At 36.5% G+C, this 12,709-nt stretch overlaps 1 protein-coding gene across 8 annotated transcripts in view; it reads left to right on the top strand.

The window, feature by feature from the left end:
* Positions 1-10,668, top strand: part of EPB41L2 (erythrocyte membrane protein band 4.1 like 2) — a 208,476-nt gene extending 197,808 nt beyond the window's left edge. For all 8 annotated transcript variants that reach the window (XM_063097411.1, XM_063097418.1, XM_063097417.1 and 5 more), the window contains one exon: positions 9,461-10,668. The gene's annotated coding sequence lies outside the window, so the exon portion shown is untranslated. The remainder of the gene's footprint in view (positions 1-9,460) is intronic.
* Positions 10,669-12,709: the final 2,041 nt, after the last annotated feature.

Raw genomic sequence — 12,709 nt, 5'->3', positions numbered from 1 at the left:
ATTCATGATGATTTACCTATATAACTTATATTAACAGACATTTCAGTTATCCCTCAGTTTTGACAATTATACACACAGCTGCAAAGATTATACTTGTGTGAACATTTTTGTGTATTAATCTCATTGGTCCTCTAGGGAAAATATCTTGAAAAACTAGAGTTGGTGGGCCACCAAGGGTTTTGACATATTGTCAAATTGCCCTTCTTGAAGGTTCTGCAAATTTGGACTTCCATTAACAGTTTATGAGAATCTCTGTTTCCCCACACCCTTGCAACACTAAATATTCTAAGACATTTCTAAAAATTTTTGCCAGTCTGATCAGGAAAGTGCATTTGTTTCCCCTTTTTCATAACTGTGAGGATTGGAAAGAGCATTTTTTTAGTTGTATTTTTTCATTACAAGTGAGGATGAAATACATGTGCTCACACATATACTACACACAGACACACACACATGTGTATATAATTTCCATTCCTTCGAATTGCTAGTTTGTGTCCTTTGTCCAATTTTCTATTCAGGTTTATTTTGTTTTTTCTCTTACAGATTTGTTAAAGATATGAACCCCTTAGTCACAGATGCTGCATTTTCCCTCCACTTGATTTAAAATAGCACCAAAAGTGGGGGAGGGGGCAAGATAAAATTGACAAACTGGAGATGTGCAAGCCATAGCCAAAGTTTTGTTTTGTTTTTTGGCCCAAACAATATATTTTAGAATTTGAATTAATCATCAATGCTTAAAATTGAAAGATCTCCAGCAGTTTTAGAGAAAGCAGAAGCTCTGACAGAGCTCTTTGAGGCTGCTTTCCTTCATGGCCGCAGTTCTGAGGCTAAGTAGGATCTCTTTGTGTCTTCTGTCTTCATATTGAGGTCTTTGGTGCCCAGTATCCCTACTCATTTATGTTACCCACCTGAGCTTTGAGGGGGTTGTGGGTGGTTGACTTTGTTACCCTATTCTAGGGTGTATTTAGGAGTATGGAAATTAAAAGAATATTTAACTTTAAACTGAATATGGAGTATATTTCTCTTACCCCCAAACTTTTTAAATGAGAAAATAGGATCCTAGAGATTAAATGAACTTGCCATAGATCACTTATACTCAGGAATCATAAAATACTACCCATGAATAAACCTAAGTATAGATTCATTTGTCACAAGTACTTTTCTGTTAGGCATCCCAGATACAATTTCTTAAACATGTAAATGTTATGGGTAGCATCAGGAGGGAATTTTGCTATGGTAACTAATTAACAAGTTTGTATGTGTACTATGTATGTATTGTGTGTGTCTTGTATTTAACATACTACTGATGTATGTTAAAAACCTCCTGAGGGTTGTATTCCAAGGACACAGGTTGACCCTGTCATGCATCCGGATAGTTTAATTAGCTATCATCAGAGCAAGTAGGAATCCAGACCTGTTCTCTCCAGGATGGTAGCTGGTATCCACTTGTGGCTATTGAACACTTGAAATGTAGTCCAAATTGACATGTGTTGTAAGTGAAAAATACGTACTGGATTTCAAAGATGTGAGAAACAAAAGTAAACTCTAATTTTTATTGATTACTTGGAAGAATAATTTAGATATATTGGGTTAAGTAGACTATATTAAAATTAATATACATGTTTTTACTTTTATAAAATGTGGCTTCTAGAAAATTTAAAATACACATATGGCTCACATTAGTGGCTCACAGTATATTTCTCTTGGACAGTGCTGATCTGTGGAGAGCAGGAGGGGTGGAGTGGGAGGAAAACCTTTAATATGGTATGATACAAATTTAAGAGGTGTGTGAGAGAGACTGTTAGGGAACATTAGGGAGGGTTTTGTTAGCCTAAGATATCTTTTATTAACTTCAAGAGGAAAAGTGGTTTTTTTCTATATTCCCTCAGATAATACGTGAGAATGTTGGGCTTAGAGATGAATTCTTTTGACTCCCACTGACCTTCCTATTTAAGAAAAAAGCAAAGCAAAAACTCATTGAGTTCTGTGCATCTATGCTTCAAAGATGTTCTTATAAAATACGGTTTTGTTACTGGTATTTTTAAGCTCTTATTTGATGCTGCAGAGAAATCTTTTCTCATCTTATGTACCTGAGATTGACAAAAGCTTAGTTAGAATAAAGTATGCTGATTGTAACCTTACTGTAGTCCATTTCTTATTTAACGGAAGCTTTAAGATTTTGTAGAATGCTTTCATATCAAGTTCCCACAAGATTTGGCCTAGCAGAATGAATCAGAAGACCTTACTAGTTTTAGGGCCAAATAATAACTACTCTTAGAAATCTTTGTCATAGCCTCAGAGATTTGAGAAAACATTTTTTTTTTTTTTTCTAAAGAAGTAAGAGTTCTGCTGGGATATCATAGATACAGTTAATCAACAAAAGAGAACAGAAAAATAAACCCAATGTTTTTCCACTTACACAAGAAAATCAGCAGATGAAAGTAATGATGAAAAAGGAATTAGTTCTTTCTTGCTAGAGACATAATGTAATTCTGTTTTTTTCCCCTTTGAAGTCCCTCTTCTTCAGTCTTACGTTACAAATTGGTTCCTGTTACTTTCCCTCATGGATTCATTAGTATATATTGCGAATCTTCCATTTTTAAGTGACTACTGTATTTGTGTGTGGGAGAGAAGGGCATAGAAACATGCACGTGACTAACATTTAGGGTAAAAAGGTGGTATGTTTGAAGAGAAGCCTAGATAAAGCCTAGTTGACGGGGGAAACTCTTTCTTCTTGGCAAATCAGAATAAAACTCCTCAGAAAGGTGGCAGGAAAACTCCTCTGTGCAGAACACTGAGGAGGATGGATGGAGATTGGGCAGAGAGGAAGGAAAACATATAGAAAAACAATGGGATGGATAGCAGGAAGAGCGAATTCTACATGTGACTATGTGTTGGGTTCCCAGGAGAGTGAGGAATATTTGTTGAAGGCAAATTGCAAAAGGTCTTAATCCCATTTCAGTACCTTAGACTTTGCTTTGTAGGTAATCACACAGGATATTTGAGTATGGGAGTCACATTTTCAGCACCGTCCTTTAGTAATATTAATTTGTTACTAATATATGGGATTGATGGAAAGGCTGCTAGATTATATGACATACCCTGTAAGAAAACCATTATACTGGGTCAGGCAATTATTGATGGGGATACTGAACTGGACATCTCTATCCTTAAGAGTAGAGTTGAATTTAATTTGGAAGCAAAGCCAGGAGTGAAATACCATATATGAAAATCTGTAAAAATAATAGCTAACATTTACTAAGCACCGACTCTGTGCCCAGCTTTGTGTTGAGAACTTTGCCATTCATTGTCACAGTTAGTTCTCAGAGTCATCTGTGATGTAGGTGAGGGCTCTGATGCTAGAGAGGTTAAGTCTTGCCCAAGCCATAGTCGGGGAGTGGCAGTGCCAGAAGTGACCCTCAGTCAGTCTGATTCCACACTACAGATGGCTTTGCAGAAGTATTCATCATGAGACTCTGAAATAAACTTCTCCTAACGTACTCGAACCATGATTTGTTTTAGAGAAATTTATTTTGTACAAAAAGTCTTTGAGGTTGCAGCTTTGACATAAAGCTATGTAAGCAAGTAAAACCATATTTTAAAAAATAATCAAGTTTTAAAATGAGGTAAAAGAAAGTATTATTTCTGGTTTCCCTACATGCCAGATAATATATGGGTGGAAAAAGAAAAGTGGTGAATTTAAATGTGAGTGAAAAGTAAGATAATTTTCACAAGGTATTCACCCTGTTGCCCATAACTTGTGCTCTTGAGGGTGCAATTGATGATGTCTTCATTTGACAGGATATCCTGAAATTGCTGTGTGGTAGGAATACTTTAAGTAGAGTTATTTGAATGTGTTGAGCATGAAGATTCTAACATTAAAATTACTGATGAGATCACTGATGTCTCATCTTCTCCTTAAAGGGAAAGGAGTGTAACTGGCTTAAAAACAAAAAGAGAGCTTTGACCAAAGTAGAGCATGGAGGGGAGGCAGATGACCTTTCTAAAAAAACTCCTTAGGAGAGGAAGACACTGCAGCTGTGTGAAAGGTAAACATATGCCTTAATAGAAAAAAAAATTTTGGGGGGGGGGGAAACTTCTCAAAATTGACTCTCCTGAAAGCAAACATACTTGGCTTTAATTGACTTGTGATTCTAGCAAACTTTGAACTTAATTTTTGTCTTTGAAGTGATATTGTGTTAGGGTGTATGCCATCCAGTGTGATAGAGTTCACGCAGAGGAGACAAGGCTCAAGAGGGCCAACGAACCCTGTTCCGAAAGGCCAAAGTGTAGGAAATGCTACCACAAAGGGCCAACAGGAGAGCCTCATGAGGAGATGGGGGCTCCATACAGCATTAGTATGTTACGGCAAACCAGGAGAAGCAAAAGCATTTTGCTGGGTTATTTGTAGAGCAGGTACTGAGCTTCATTTGCCTGAAAAGGAAAAAAACCGCTAGATTTAATTTTTCCTCCTCTATTCAGCAAACACACAAATATCTGAGACAGGAGAAAACAGCAATAGGTAGGAACAGCAGCTTCTATAAAAGCAGTTTTCAAACTTAATGGTCTCAGGATCACTTTACACTTGTAAAAATTATTGAAGAGTCCAAAGAGCTTTTGTTTAAGTGGATTGTGTCTATTGGAATTTACCATAGTATAAATCAAAACTGAGAAGTTTTAAAAATATGTATTAAGTTAAAAATGATCAGTTAGTGAAAGAAGCCTGTCTGAAAAGGCTGCATTACTGTATGTTCCCAACTATATCACATCCTGGGACAGGCAGTGGTTGCCACTGATTCGTTAGAAGGGTCTTTGACTACTAGGAAGCTATCAAGCTCATGATGGGCAAAATACTATTTTCTAAAATTCTAATTTACACCTGAAAGCTTGAATTTTTTCATAGGCAACAAATACTGTCAGTTTTCCTGGAAGAGACAAGCTTACTTCATTTTTAAGAAAATGTCTGCCTCACATCCGAATTGAATAACATAATTTGTTAGTAATTTGTGTCAAGTAAAAAAGGTGTTTTATGAAAAAAGTGGCTTCTTCAACTGACAATTGAAACATTCGTACAGACGCTTTTCCTCCAGACAGTGTTGTGCTTGTGTGTGCCGTGGGAGTGGTGCATGCGCCCTTCCCGTTTCACCACACAGAATATTACAAAGACATGTACTCGGGCCAAGATGTAAGAAAGTTAACATTTTTTTCCGTTTCATCAAGGGAATCCTTAAGTGAAACTTTCCATTTCACTGCAAAGGCATGCAGGTAAAGAATGCAGTGACTTCCGTATGGTTTGATGCCATGGCCTTGACTCGTGCTAAGATGCCCACAGGTTTACTCACCATCTGTTGTTGCACCATTGGTGAGAATGTCAACACCCAGGAAAAGGCAAATAATGTCTTAGTATGATTATGAAAATAGTTTTGACTCTGTAACCCCCTGAAGGAGTGTTGGCAACCCTCAGGGTCTGCAGACCACACTTTGTTTATATTATAGTGGTAATACTAACATTTTAAGAATTGACTGTTTCCTGGCTTAACCAAATGGAAATCTAGCATACGTGCCTTTTTGGCTCTAGGATTTCCATTCTTTTCGTTTAAACAGTGGAAATTCTGTTTAAAAATTAAAATCAAATATGCAAATTGAGAACCAGGAAGATTAAAATGCAAGTTCAGCATGAGAAATGATTGTCAAATCTATAATGTATCATAGTTAAAATTGAACTTTACACCTGAGTGCACAGACCTCATTTTTGTTAAGGAAATAATTGCATTGTGTGTTACATAAATATTTTATTCTTCTTTTCAAAATCTATGATTGTATTACTGCTTTGTGGTAATTGAATCTTCATTATCTGAAGAAATGTTGTTTTCTTGCATTAGTTTGGATAAATGCCACGTTTTCATTTTTATTGAGACTTTTCTGATGACAGCTTTACCACTTAAAAGACGGTGTTTCTAGTGGTTTGTGGGAAATGCTTCTTAAAATCAGTTTACCAAATCAATTTCTGGAGTAGAGCGCTTCCAAGATTGAGATCACTTGTCTCTGGAAACTCTAAGGTCGTGCTTTTTAAATGAGATCATAGAACATCTGTGTATGAACTTGACTTTTTTTACCCAGTCAGTGCTCATCAAGCACACTGAGAAAGATAAATAAGACCTCTGAATCCTCTGTGAGGGCTTAAGGCAGGGTGTGCAGCCAACATGTATCCTGCAAGATTTTGGACATAGAATTAGATGTGATTAGATGAAATTTAGCCATGTGGGCCTATTCTCACATTGGCAAAAGAGTGGGGCACAGGCTAGGGAAAGTGACTGTTGTAGTTACAAATGTTTACTGACATTGTATAGTCCAAGGGTGGGGAGCTGAAGCATGAAAAGGAAACAATAGTTTGATTGTCTTTGTTTTTGTTTAGATGACCATAATTCTAATATATAAAGTGTAATACATATATTTAATAGCTATGATCCTATCCAAACTCAAGGTGAATCTTATGATGTAAAAGTGAAAGCAGGTTGAATTAATACCTATAATTAATGCCTGTCAATTTGTATGGACAAATTAAAGATACCCAGAATTCTATGAATATGAGGTAGAATTCAAGCTTTAAAAAAAAGAAAGTTCCCAAAACTTTTACAGCTCTTACATGAAGAACCAGGGCCTAGTTTTTAGGTTGGTTGGGATATGTGATAATTTATTTAGACCCAAAATCTAGTCTGTAAAATATTGTTGGATATTAAGTTTATTTCTCACAGATACATGTCAAAGGACAGAAAAGTTTTAAATGTTTGATATTTGTGTACCAATGACATTGGTGATTTTATTTTTATCTTTTCTGCTTCCCAGCTCAAATCAAAATGTTTAGTACTTAGGAACACATTTCAATATGTGTTTAAGTTCAAGAAGCAGTCAAAAAAGATACGTGGATATGTAAACTTAAAATTCATACTATAGGTTACTCCCTGTTCATCCAGAGCAATAAGGAACTCTGGGGTGTTTTGACACACTTAATATCTGATTAACTCAGAGTTACACTTGGTTTACTACTTTTTAAAGAATGAGAAAATAAGTGTGTTTAACATTAAAATTACAATAACTGTGACTTACTTTGATTCTGAAAGAATCCTAAGAGCACATTAGGGTTATCATTTGTAATACTTATTACCAGAAATAAAACTAGTAATACTTATTACCAGGGGAAAAAAAAAACTATTATGCTTTCTAGTGGTTTGATTGTGAATAAATGGAAATATATTATATTTGAGTTTATATGGGTAACTATGTATTTTTATCTGTATTCAGTAAGTGTTGAAGTTGTTTTGAGATCAACATCTATTTCCTTCAATTCCTACATACTCCTAGTTTCCTGTAATAACTTTGAAACAAGTTTAATTTTAGCTTTCCTTTACAAATTTACAACTCATTACAAAGTGAAATTTTTATTTTTGATGAAAACAAATTCAAAGAAATAAAGTGACAGGGAGCCTAGAGAAAATGGAGAATAGAATCCTAAACCTTGTTTCCCTCTGCAGGTTTTCAGGCATTGGTGACATCAGGGGTTTGTTTTCTATAACATAAACTAGCAAAATGGCAGCTGTGTTCAACAAATGATGCATATTCACTAAGCAAAACAGAGGTACTAGCTCTCAAAGAGTAAGAACAGGTAGCAAAACTGAAGGTCTTATAACCCCCCGATCCAATTTGATTGGTAGTTTTAACCATTTCCCCTTACTATCCCCCACATTTCTTTTCATAATTACTAACCTAAAAAAAGACTGTTTTCTCCATTGAGTTTTCTCTGCCTAGAATCAAGCCAGAAGTACCGATGAACAATGAAATAGCCTGTGGCGGACAACAGGGTGGGAGACAGTATATTTGAATAGTCAGTCTGTCCCAAATAATCAAGAGGCTGTAACATTATGGATGATAAATCTAAATTTTGAGGAGATTTTTTCCATTAAAACAAGACTTAATTTTATCTAACCAGAAGAGGGTACATTCTAATTGACTTTAGGACCAGTGTCTCTAGGAAAGGACATTAATTACCACTCTCCACCGTCCTCTGTAATTACCTACAGTTTGCCAGAACTTCCAACTGAGCTGAAATAGAAAATGAAATGGTTGCCTTCTTAAAACACTTTTCTTTTTGAGGAACAATATACTGTCATTATTTTTTAGTTCTCTCTCCTACCTTCTTGCCTTTGGGCTTTTCCAAGACTGTGTGTTTTTCATTTTTCCTTTTACTAACAAGAGATTTCGTTTTATCTGTTGGTTTCACTCAATTCATAAATCTACTTCCCTACACCTAATGCCTCACCCAGGCTCTAAGCCTATTATTCTCCCTTTGTTTTTGAGGCCCCAGACTCCAAGTCTTTCAGTCCTCTCTCATACTTCCTGTTTAATCACCACATATGATTCTACTTCTTCAGTGGTGCCTCTCACATTCCTTCTTCCACCTGATTTCTGTAGCAGCCACTCAAGTCTGGCAGTCTAGCAAAAATACCCGACATTTGTCATTTTCCTCATCCAGCCCAGACTCCTGCAGTGGCCTCCTGACTGGTATTCCTGACTCCACTCTTCTTTGCCTTCAGCCTGTTCATCACAGTGAAGCTACAGCCATGTTTTCAAAACATAAGCAGTCCATGCCAAACCCTTCCTCAAAACCAAAGGAGAACCAATTCTAGCTCCGTTTCTGGCCTTATGCCCTCCATGAACTGGCCAGCCCTGGCTCTCTGACCTGTATTTTGCCTCTCTCCAGCTCTTGTACTTTACTCTGGATTGTTTCAGTAGACTGCCAGCAGGCCTTTTTGTTTGAATGCCCTTTCTGAATTCTTACTTTTTCTCTCTGTTAGATCAAATTCATACTTCTCAGTCTAGTATGAAAGAATAGACTTAATATTTCTTCCTTCCCCTTCTTTTCCCTTACTCACTATACCAACACTTTGCTTTAACAATGTCCATTTCTTCATCCTCCTATTCCTCCCATTCATTCTGGCCTCCTCCGCCCACAAATATCTTCATACACATCTTAGTATCGTAGCACCATATGCTCTTTCACTTCCATTCCTCTTTCCTTGTTCCGTTCTCACCACCTGTACCCTTGCTGTTTGTTTCAGCATGGGCCTTGGTTTTCCCTCTCCTTGAGTCTAGCTTTAAAACCTACATTGGTTTTTCTTTTTTAGATTCTTACTATGAATTGTATCTGTTTTATATTAATTCTTTTGCAGTGTACTCTTATTTGCCATTTGTTTCTAGCATACTTATCAATTCTCTAGCTAGTGTAAGGCCCTCAAGGGTAGAATAGTTTCTCATGCTTGTCTTCTGGTAGCCATATTATTTATTGTAAAACTAGGCATATAGTGACTGTTGATTACTTGATTGGAAGCTTGATGAATGTTAACATTTTTTTTGAAGGCTCTGTGTTTGTACTGTTTAAGCTTTGTCTTTTTTTCTTTCCTAGAAAGTCATTTTTTAAACATCATTCAGCTTTGTGAACCTGAAGAATTGTGACCATTTCAAGTCTTACTGCCACACCACTACTCCAGCAAATTTGTGCTACGACTGGTAACAAAGACCAGAAGCCTGAAGAATTAAAATGCCAACACCAAACTTTACCTTAACAGCTCTGGTCTATACTGTTCCCATGCATTTTAATATATTATTTTGTTTTATAACCACTTCTAAATATTTTTGGCTATTCTTTTTTTAATTAAGGGGTTTTGTTTTTGTTTCTCGTTTACTTTGTGTACAACTACCTGCTTTTTATGACTCATTTTGATCAAATGACAGTGAACAAAGCCAGCCCAAGCTGGTAAGGTGCTGTTCACTTGAACAGGTGCTGTTGTGCGGAAAGCAAACTCTGTGACTAATTTAGGTAGTGGCTTTCCTTCTTCCAGATTCTTTCCATTGAATTCTTACAGCAAATATTTACAGAGTTTTCAGATTGCAGTAAATATGCTGTATGAGAAAATAATAATACAGATTAAAAGCATTTCTTACATCTTGAAAATTTTCTTAATGTTTGAGAATTTCATTGGGTATGTTTTTTCTATTGAACCCTTTTGACTTTCCAGTCCTGTGACTTTTTACTTTTAGTTGAGAGTCAGAGGATCTCTGGACTGGAGAATCGTGAAGAAGTTTGCTGACCATGCACTGTGTTTAGATACCCTGTTGCAGCACAGTGCCAACGCTTCTCAGACACATGCTCTTCGGCAGCATTCCAGAACAGGAGGGAGGAGAAAGAGAAAACTTGTTTCTTCCCTTCTACTAAAAGATTCAGGCAGCTTAAAACCTTAGTGCTTTCTTTTTTAATGTATCCAAATTTCAATACTTTGCATTATTTGAACGCTTGGGTAGAATATTTGCTTTGTATTAAACCTCCTTGTCTATACATAAAATTGACCTTTTGTTACTGAGCAGGTGTATCTCTTTCAGATAGTTTGATTCACACAGGTTTGAGGATGCTGGGGAGAGAGTATGAGGCTGTGGTGGTTTTTTGTTGGTTATAAGAAAGCTATACCATTTAAACCTGACACCAGAGACCTGATAGGGACTTATTAACTGTATTGAACACTTTTTTTCCTTTGCTTTTGGCCCTATGTATAGTTATGATGCCAGATTAGATTTATAGCAGCTTCAAGTTGTATTAAATGATATTTTGCTTTCTGTAATACCGTTATAAAATAAAGTTTGTTTATTCTCTATACTTGTCACTTCTCTTTTTATAAAGGTTTAAAAAAATAAACTCAAGTGATATCTTCCATTAAGAAGTCCTATAGTATCTTGTGGAAGGTAGCATTTTAAAAAATTGTCTTCAGCTCTGTTTTATAATTTATGAGGCTGCCAGCATCACTGATTTAAAATGGTGAAAGCGATGTTGAAAGTTTGTAAATCTGATTTTTAACATGCAGATTCCTTCTGCCTAGTTAAATAATCCACCCCAGTCTTCACAAATTCTCCAAGGGATGTTTTTGCTTCTTTTCTTTGTGTATTATTTATTTTGTTTTCAGGAAATATTTTAGCTGTACCATTTGAATCCTGATCTTCTGCTTCATGTCCTACTTCACTTCGTGTCTACTGTGCCTTAATGCATCATGCAAACCAGAATCTGGAGGGGCTGTGTCCAAGTCTAATGGGGATTGCTTATTGTGAGGCTTTTACCAAGGCATGTCAGATTATGTTCTTAATATTCTTTTAAACATTACACAGCAAACGGCCAACAGGATATATTCCTTTAAAAATGTTATATAGAGTGTTTTTTTCTAATCATTTAAACTGAGGGGTTGAATATAATTTCCATAGTTGTTGTCTTTGAGATCTGTTCCCACTGAATTATCTCACCCTTTGAAGGGCCTTTCTCACTTTCTCTACAACCATTACAAAAAATCTTTCCAGAGAAGCCTATCTCAGCAAGCCAAGTGTTAGAAGTATTATGGAAACAAATGCGATTCTGTGATTATATTTCTCATCAGAAAGCTTTTATGTATAACATATTTAGTCATAGGTTGATCTTGCCAGGGTGTTTTGAGACCCACGTCCTTGCATACTTCTCATGATAATAGCAGTAATAGGAGGAAAGTTTGTCTTCGCAGCTCCCATGGACTAGGAAAGGCAGTGTAGAGTTAGGGCTCAGTTTTATTCAGCTGAGACAGCAAGGACAGGGCTTGGGGTTTCGGAGACATGGAGAGTATCTATGGGGATTTGCTACCCAGAGAACCACTTGGAACAATGTGGATGATTAATCTCATATGACTACAGCAGCAAGGCTGTCTTTTAAAAATATTTTGTATTTTTTATAAAGTATTTCTCAGGATGTCATCGTCTCATACGGTAAACTGGGCTTTCAAAACCCCAAATGATAGAATAAATAGGAATGTAGATCAATAAGGTTTTGGAACATGGGTTTGAAAAATTTTTAAAGTAGAATATTTTAAAATTCCCAATCCATTTTATGGTAATTATAAATAGAAATTTTTGAATACATATTTACTGATATGCTAGGATATATGATATTGTCTAGATTATGATAGAGGTCTCTTCTGATCTCTTTCAGATACTAGAACATTAGAAATAAGACTAAGAACTGTTGGATGAGGCCGTTTAGAGTTGTGAGAACATTTTTTGGCACTGGTAAAAAGCTTTGAAGCACAAGATGGAACTCAAGCGTAGGATAATGTAAGGAGACTGCTAGCCTGCTCAGGTGGAGACCGAGACAGCTTGTTTTGGCAGAATTGAAGAGGACAGAAGCAGTCCAGGCCCAAATGAGATCTTAAACTGGAGATATGAGCATGTGAAGATCAGACGTGACTGCAGCTGCTTGACCGTGCTTGGTAAAGGGTTTGACAAATTTGTTAGCAGTGCCTTTGAGCAGATGATGAAACCCTTGGGACTTGTTCTCTCCATGGGAAAACCAACCTGTTTCTGTTCCTCCACATATTAAAAAAAATCATGAATCTAGTCATAATTTCATTGGACGTTCTTTACTTTTATCTTATTTAACAGCACCAAAAAAATCTTGCTTTAAACTACTTGGTTATGCTTGTTGCTGAAAGCAGGTATGTTTGGAGCTCATCTGTTACCACACTAGTTGAGATAGTGGACCACCATCAACCAGAGCCATAAATCAGGCTTCTGAAGTGCCCGTATCTGGGAGATGGGAGCAAACCTTGATGGCAGAGCCACAGACTCGGCTGGCAGCTGCCTGAGATGG

This window comes from Cynocephalus volans, chromosome 5 (assembly GCF_027409185.1).
Source record: "Cynocephalus volans isolate mCynVol1 chromosome 5, mCynVol1.pri, whole genome shotgun sequence".
In the NCBI taxonomy this organism is placed as follows: domain Eukaryota; kingdom Metazoa; phylum Chordata; class Mammalia; order Dermoptera; family Cynocephalidae; genus Cynocephalus; species Cynocephalus volans.
This window is presented reverse-complemented; position numbering and strand designations above follow the sequence as displayed.